Genomic DNA, 7,834 nt, shown 5'->3' with positions numbered 1-7,834 from the left:
CCCAGCTCTGCCTGGTGGGGGCAGGGGCATCAGAGAAGGGGCCATCCAAGCCAGCCTGGAGGGGTACATAGGAGTATGGAGCAGGCACCCACTGCCTAGAGGTCTGGGGGGGAGGGAGGGGGGCTTGGAGGGCCTGGAGCATGTGGGTGGAGGGTGGGGTGGGGTGGGGTGGTGTCCGGGAGGGGAGCAATTTGGGGTGACACAGGCAGCAAGCCAAAGTGCCTGGGCTGTGAGCACCTGTGCAGCTCAGAGCTGGGGTTCAGAGTGACCTGGAGGCCATCTACAGGGTGGGGGGAGGAGCCTGGAGAGAGGACCAGCGTGTGTGAAAAATAGTTAGAAGACAGAATCAGCGTTTTCCGCTTCCCTTCTTTTGGAGGTCAGCCGCGTCAGTGTGTCTCCTGTGCATTCAGCCAAGGGCCCCAACCTGGAAGGAGCGGGCCCAGGAAGACAGGGCAGGAATCGCAAACCAGCTTTGGCATATGTGTGCGTGCCGCCCGGTTTCTATGCGCGTGCTCACCTGTGTGCCTGTCTCTCTACGTGTGTGTGTACATGCCTGTACACGTTTGTGTTTGTGCTGTGCATGTGTGGTGTGTGTGTGTGTGTGGAAATGTGTATGGAGTGCTCGCATCTGTGTGAGCTCTTTATCTCTCATGTGTGAGTGTGCTCGCGTATGCCATTGAGGATTTGTGTGCAAGTGTGTGCGTGTGCATCACACAGGTTTTTTAATAAAGTCTGACGCTCTGGAACTGACACAGCCTGACATCACGACCACTGGAGCTTCTCGAATGAATCTCATACAGCTCTGCGCACCGCTCGTACCCTTGGGCCGCTCATGTTGCAGAGGCCTCCTTGGTGAGAAGAAAATGGAACATGAAATCACAGCACTGCCTCCTGGGACTGCCCAGGCCAGGCTCGGGGGGCTGTAGGGGGCAAGAGGGCATCTAAGGACAGTCAGGTGCCAGGGACAGCCTGGGGGCAGACAGGAATGCCTGTGTGTCTGTGTACGTGCACATGGATGTGTGTGGTGCAGGTGTGTACCTACATGTAAGTGTGCGCACGTGCACATCTGTGAGGGGTGTGTATGCACAAGTGCGTGTGCACACAGATAAGCATATTGTTGCCTGTATTTGGGCGTGCTCACGACCTGTGTTTCCTGTTCCAGGAACACCAATCTTTGTTGACCACAGAGTTACCCGAAGTTGCATCCAAAGGGGGGGGGAGGGGGGAGGGGGGAGGGCACATATCTGCACCTGCCCCCAACCTCCTTGCTGGCCCTCTCATCTGCCAGCCTCAGTGCTGTCCAGGGAACAGACTGTGCTAAGGGCTGGAGAGATTGCCCAGCAGGTGCAGGACACCGCCCAAGCACTCTGTCCCACTCCACAGGGGGATGAGAATTCACTGCCTGCCCTGAAGGTCTGTTCTCTTCTTAGCGGCTTGTTGGGAGTTAGCTGATGGCAGGGCCTGCAGGTGCAGGGTCATTACCAGGTTTAAGGAATCTTCCTTGGGCAGCTGAGTCCCTTGAGCTCTGTTTCACTTCCCTCATTCAAGCTGAAGGAGGTGGAGGGGCTGGGAACTGGGGGGTAGCTGAGGGATCTGGGGATTAAGTGGAACCTGCCAATTGTGGTGGAAACAGCCGGGCTGTGGTACAGCAGCCAGAGTGGGCCAGGGAATGTTGGGAGGGGAGTAGGTGGAGACACGAGTGTGGTCCATCTGCAGAGCATTTCTCCCCATAGATGCCCTCTTTATCCAGGAGTGGTGCTGTGAGCCCATTTCACAGGTCAGGAAACCAAAGCGCAGAAAGGTTGTGCAGCTGCCTGTGGCCGGCACCGAGGTCAGCTGAGCCCACAGCACCACCTCCTCCATGCAGCCCTCCTCTCCTGCCACTGCAGACAGACAGCAGGGCCCGACCAGGACCTCAGGGTGCTGAGACCTTCCAGCTCAGGGTCCAGAGATGGGGAAACAACCTGGTGCAGACACTGAGCCGCTGTGATATTGCAAAATGCACAAGGTTTTTCTTTGATCTCAGCCCCATCCCTGTTTGCAGAGTTGTCACTATTTGCTAATTTTGCTCCGAGGGGAAGAAAAAAAAGCTCTTTATTTTGAATTTTAGGAAAACAGTGGAGCTCTGGGCTGCATTCCAGGATTCAGAGGCTCTGAGGGAAGAAGGGCCTGACTCTGGGTCCCAAATTACATTCAATATGGTTGTAAAGGGTTAAAAGATTAGGTATAAATTAGTCCCTCTAAAGTCATTATTGGGACTTCCCTGGTGGTCCAGTGGGTAAGACTCTGTGCTTCCAGTGCAGGGGGCCCGGGTTCAATCCCTGGTTGGGGAAATAGATCCCGCATGCTGCAACTAAGAGTTCGCATGTCACAACTAAGAAGCCTGCCTGTTGCAACTAAAGATCCCATATGCTGCAACGAAGATCCTGCATGCTGCAGCTAAGACCCGACACAGCCTAAGTAAATAAATAAATAATTAATTTAAAAAAACAATAAAGTCATTACTGTGTGTGTGTATATGCATATGTGCATATATAATATACATGTATATATAACATATATATGTGCATGTACACATATATTTGTGTGTATATACACATATATAAATTACATATACATATTTTTGATATCTATTTACATACATAAAATATACACACGTATATGTGTGTATCTATGCTTGTATCCATATATGCGTATATATGTGTGGGTGTATATATAACTTATTATTCCTAGATGACTCAGGGACAAGATTAGTTTTATGGGATAAGCCTAAATATCTCAGTGGTCTTTTATTTCCCCTCGGAAGAGGTATACTTATCCACTGATGTTCTTTAGTAAAAATTTGAATTTGAGGTAAGGCGATAATCCCAACCTTAGGCCATCTGTATTTTGAAGACTCACAGCATATATCACGGCAAATACAGAATGTGCTTTCACGATAAGTAGTGATTTAACCAAACAAGGTCGTGTTGGAACAGGAGTCAGAGTGACGATTTTTATTATAATAAATAAGGCCTAAGCACCACTTATTGATCACTTCCACTTGCCAGGCACTGTTCTAAGGGCTTCACAGATATTGATTGTCTTAATTAATTCAAGCCACAGAACCTGACATAGGTGTTGTTATTTTCCTGTCTTCAGATAAAGAAGCTGTGCTTTCTTTACCTCCGCATTTCCCACAGACAAAACAAAAAATTTTTTTTGTCCCTTATTAAAGTTTCACTGGAATAATGACTCATCAATCTCTTTAGCCATTGACATGTGTGATTAAAAAGTATCCAAAGGGCTGTGAAGGACACAGCACACAACTTAGGCATGAGATGTGTGAAGGGAGGGTAAGGAAAATGCCTCATATCTCCCTCCCTGAAATGAAAACATGCAAAAAAGATAACAAAAATCAGGCAAGCCCTGCTGAAACTCAAGGACAGCAGCAGCTGCATTTTACAGACCTGAAGGAGTCTCTGCAAGGTGCTGGGCAGCTGAGACCAGGGTGAGGTGTTGGCTTGAAGTAGACCCACAGCCCTTCCTGAATATTGAAAGAAGTGAAAAAATGTGCGGTGTCAGGAAAGTAAGTGAAGGAGATGCTGGTGGAGCATCACACACGTCCTTTCCTCTCCAGGTGAGGTACACAGTGAGCACACGCGTGGGGGACGTGGGGCCAGTGCCAACCATGTCTCAAGGGCCTTCAGAGACCCCAGCCGCAGAGCCATGAGCACGGTCTTGGTTGCACCGAGATGCAGCCCTGGGGTGCTTGAAGCTCTCTCTGACCTGGCCATTTACTGGTGTGGAAGAACTCCTTCCTGAACCCCCTAACTCGGAGGGATACACTAGAGGCATGAGTATTCTTTGTCCCCGAGGACCACTTGCCACAGGGAGGCTGTGCTGAGCCTGGAAAGGCTGTCTTCCCACCAGGCAGAACTCCGTGGTCAGGGCTCTTCTCCAATTGCCCCTTCACCACTGCCGTGGGCTCAGTCGGCCCTCAGCGACCCTGCCCTGAACAAGAGAGATACACCACACTCACACGATAGATGGAGCACGCCCAACTTGGCAGGAAGAAACCTGGGCATGAGAGTGAACTCAGCCGTATAGCACCTGAAGAAAAGGTGGACGGAGCAGAAAACCATATTGTAATAATATCAAGGAAGGCAAAAAAATGTGAATTTTGAAAATATTTGCTCCGAGAAACAGATGAAGACTTTTTTTTTTTCAAAATGAAAATATTGACTCTAAAAACCAAGAGATGGAGAGAGAATGACAACAAACTGTAATCAAAATGAAGCTGGAAGTGGAGCAAACCATCTGAGGACACAAATGACACCACAGCAGACTTTTAAAAGACATCAGCGACAGTAAAAGTCTGGGGAGGGCCTGTGGACAACTGATGCAGTGACACGGAGAGTGAGTTTGAGATGCTTTTTCAGGATGCAGCAAAAAAGGACAAGGGAAGTTGGAAGTAATCAGAGAGAAGGCAACATCTTTGGAGACAAGATATTGGAAATCCAATAAGGGTAAGGGGTGTGATGAAATACAGAACACAGCTAGCAGAAAAGAAAAATCATTCAAAAATAAAATCGAGGAGCACCTTGCTGAACTGAAGACAGTGTAGATCTGTAGGTTGAAAGCATTTATTCTGTACCAGGCAAAACGAATGAACATCAAAAGAGAGATGGTGAAATGATCTAATCTCCTGGATTAATGAAGAATAAGTACCCACAAAGAGATCAATACCAGGCTGGCCATAGAGTTTTTCCCTCCACCCCTACCACCCTGCCCTCCTTGAGTGGAACCTTACCCTGAACTTTCAGTCTCTTTCTCTGCTTTCTTGATGACCCCTCCCTTCTCCTGCTCTAGGTCCATCATCAGTTAATCCCAGGTGAGATAAACTTGCACGTCCAGTGGCCCTGCCCTCGGGCTGCTCAGATGCCCCAGGGATTAGGAGCATCCTCAGGGACCAGAGGCTGGCCATCCCCATAAGCTGAGTCTCAGCCATTCAGGCTTTCCCAGAAGGGGGTTCCTATCTTCAAATGGGATTTGGACAGACAGAGGAGAGAGACCTGTCCTGCTGCAAATTCAGGTCAATCGATGAGATAAGTCCTGAATAGCAGAAGCCACGTAACTACTGGGCCACATTTTAGACCAAATGTGTATCTTGCTCTCCTGATCCAGGAAGGCCCACTGGGAACTTGCCCAGGTTAAACTGGATGACACCTAGCCGGGCTGCCCAGTCCCTGACCACATACCTGTCCTATGACCCAAGGAGAAGCCGGCTGGTCTCCTCTGTAGCAAATGTTACCTAGAAGGATGAGAAACATAAGTAAAATCTCAGGTGCTTCTTCCCAAGGGTCATTCCAGCTGGAGAGCCTAAATATCACACAGGGTATGAATGTGCTGCATTTATTATTTTCACCATGGAGACATCCAAGAAAATCGACCTTTTCAGCTTCAATAAAAACGGATTTTCCTGTAGGTCCTTTGACAGCAGCTGCGATCATGAGCAGGGATGAAACTCAATATTAAACACAAAGAACAGAAAAAGGAGGTGCCTTCCCTTGTCCTGTGAGGGTACTGCTACCTGCTTGCAGTTAGATTCAGGAAAGTGTGTGGGGGCCTGAGACCTGCTCAGAGGAGAGGCCCACTACTTCTTTTGAATCCTAAAGGCTCGGGCATCCTCCCAGCATCAGAGGTGGCTGTTATTCATTCATTCAATTCAAGGCAGGTTAGACTAAGAACAAGGCCACAGTAGCAGGCTGCTCTGGAATTCAGCAGGACTGCGTACTGGCATGATTAGAATTCGGTGTCCCCTCCAGGAATATGCCCACGAGTCCCCAGACATCCCACTTTGACTCATCTTCCCCTAAACGAAACTCAGGGCTGGCTATCTTGCCATTACTTGGCTACACTGTTGAGCAAACCCTTGCAAACTTCCTATTCCACCATTTCTCCTGACCATGATAGTCAATACATAGAAGGACACAATGACAGTCAAATGGTAACAGTGCTGCCTTGCAATGGAACAAGGTGTTTAGCAGTAGCAAAACCTGGAGTGAGTGCCTATTAAAAACAAGTGGCTTGACTTCAGGCATCTTCTCCTGCCCATCCCAACCCTGCCACCATGAAAGTAAAGCAATTTTAAAAGGTATAAACCAACAAGGACAAAGACAGATGAGGGAATAGTAGCAGTGAGGGATTTCAATAAATTTTGGAAGGCAGAAAATAGAGGGAGGAGTGCATTCTGATCGAGCAGAGCAGAGCAAGTAATATCAGAGGCGTGTTGGAGGGGGATGTTGGTGAGCACCAGCCCATTAACCACAGAATTCCCAGGCTCAGTATTGGAGGGGATGGGATCTGGAAGCTGGGGCTGGGAGTGGGGTTTTAGCGTCATTAAAAACAGGGAGGGGGCTTCCCTGGTGGCGCAGTGGTTGAGAGTCTGCCTGCCGATGCAGGGGATATGGGTTCATGCCCCGGTCTGGGAAGATCCCACATGCCGCGGAGTGGCTGGGCCCGTGAGCCATGGCTGCTGAGCCTGTGCGTCCGGAGCCTGTGCTCCGCAACGGGAGAGGCCACAGCAGTGAGAGGCCCGTGTACCGCAAAAAAAAAAAAAAAAGGGAGGTTGGGTAGTGTCACTGAAGATGGTAGGGTAGGAAGCTAAAGGAATCTGTCCCTCCATCCAAACAGCTATTGAGTTAGCTGGAGTTGTCTGAAGCAATCATTTTGGAACTCTGAAATCCAGTTGAACACTTGTAGTTTCCAGAGGAGAGCTTGATGAAGAGGCTGGTAAATTCTCACATTTTATATAGTGGTTAGCATTCTTCAGCCACCAGCCCCTTGGCAGGCAGTCATGGGGATGGCAGCCCACATTCCTAGTATGGCTTGCTGGTGTCAGGGTGGGCAATGAGCACCTTGTCCTACAAAAATAAGGGTTGTGTGTTTTGATTGCTGAATACTGCTTTTGATCACTGAGGGGCTGACACAGAGACCAATCATTGTTTGAAGTCCCATGAACTAAAGCAGCTTTCCCACCATGAGGGAATTTAAAGAAAGAGTACCCCCCCCACCCCCAGATATTTAAGAGAATATTTGTCAGGTCACTGAACAATCACAGAGACTATGGAACAGAAATTTCAGTGACTACACACAACAAAGAATACACACTTCACATAAATAGTTTGGAAAAAATCATAAATAGATGACCCCAGCCCTCAACATGCAAAAGTCAGAAATCCCTAAGAAGTGTGAAAATCTGAGTACCAGAGTTACCACATCATAATCCTCAGAATGTCCAGTTCTCAACAACAACAAAAATTTAACAAAACATACAAAGAAACAGGGAAGTGTGGCCTATTCACAGGAAAAAAAGAATTTGATAGAAACTATCCCCGAGGAAGACCAGACATAGGAATTATTAGTCAAAGACATGAAGTCAACTGTCTTTAATGTATTCAATGAACTAAAGGAAACCATGGACAAAGAACTAAAGGAAATCAGGAAAATTATGTCTTAAAAAATGAGAAGTTCAATAAAGAGAAGTTATAAAAAGGAATCAAATAGAAAATTTAAAGCTGAAAAGTACAATAACTGAAATAAAAACTCACAGGAAGGGTTTTCAGCAGAAGATTTGAGTAGGCAGAAAAAAAGGATCAGCAAACTTGAAGATAAGACAATTGAAATTATTCGGTCTGAGGAGCAGAAAGAAAAAAGAATGAAGGAAAATAAACACAGACCAAGGGGCCTATGGGACACCATCAGTATAACAACATATGCGTCATAAGAATCACAGAAGAAGAGAGAGAAAAGCAGAAGAATATTTGCGTAAATAATGGTGAAAAAGTCCCAA

This window comes from Delphinapterus leucas, chromosome 20, assembly GCF_059928025.1.
Source record: "Delphinapterus leucas isolate spDelLeu-1000000601 "Yukka" chromosome 20, BTC_Dleu_Yukka2, whole genome shotgun sequence".
Taxonomy (NCBI): domain Eukaryota; kingdom Metazoa; phylum Chordata; class Mammalia; order Artiodactyla; family Monodontidae; genus Delphinapterus; species Delphinapterus leucas.
This window is presented reverse-complemented; position numbering follows the sequence as displayed.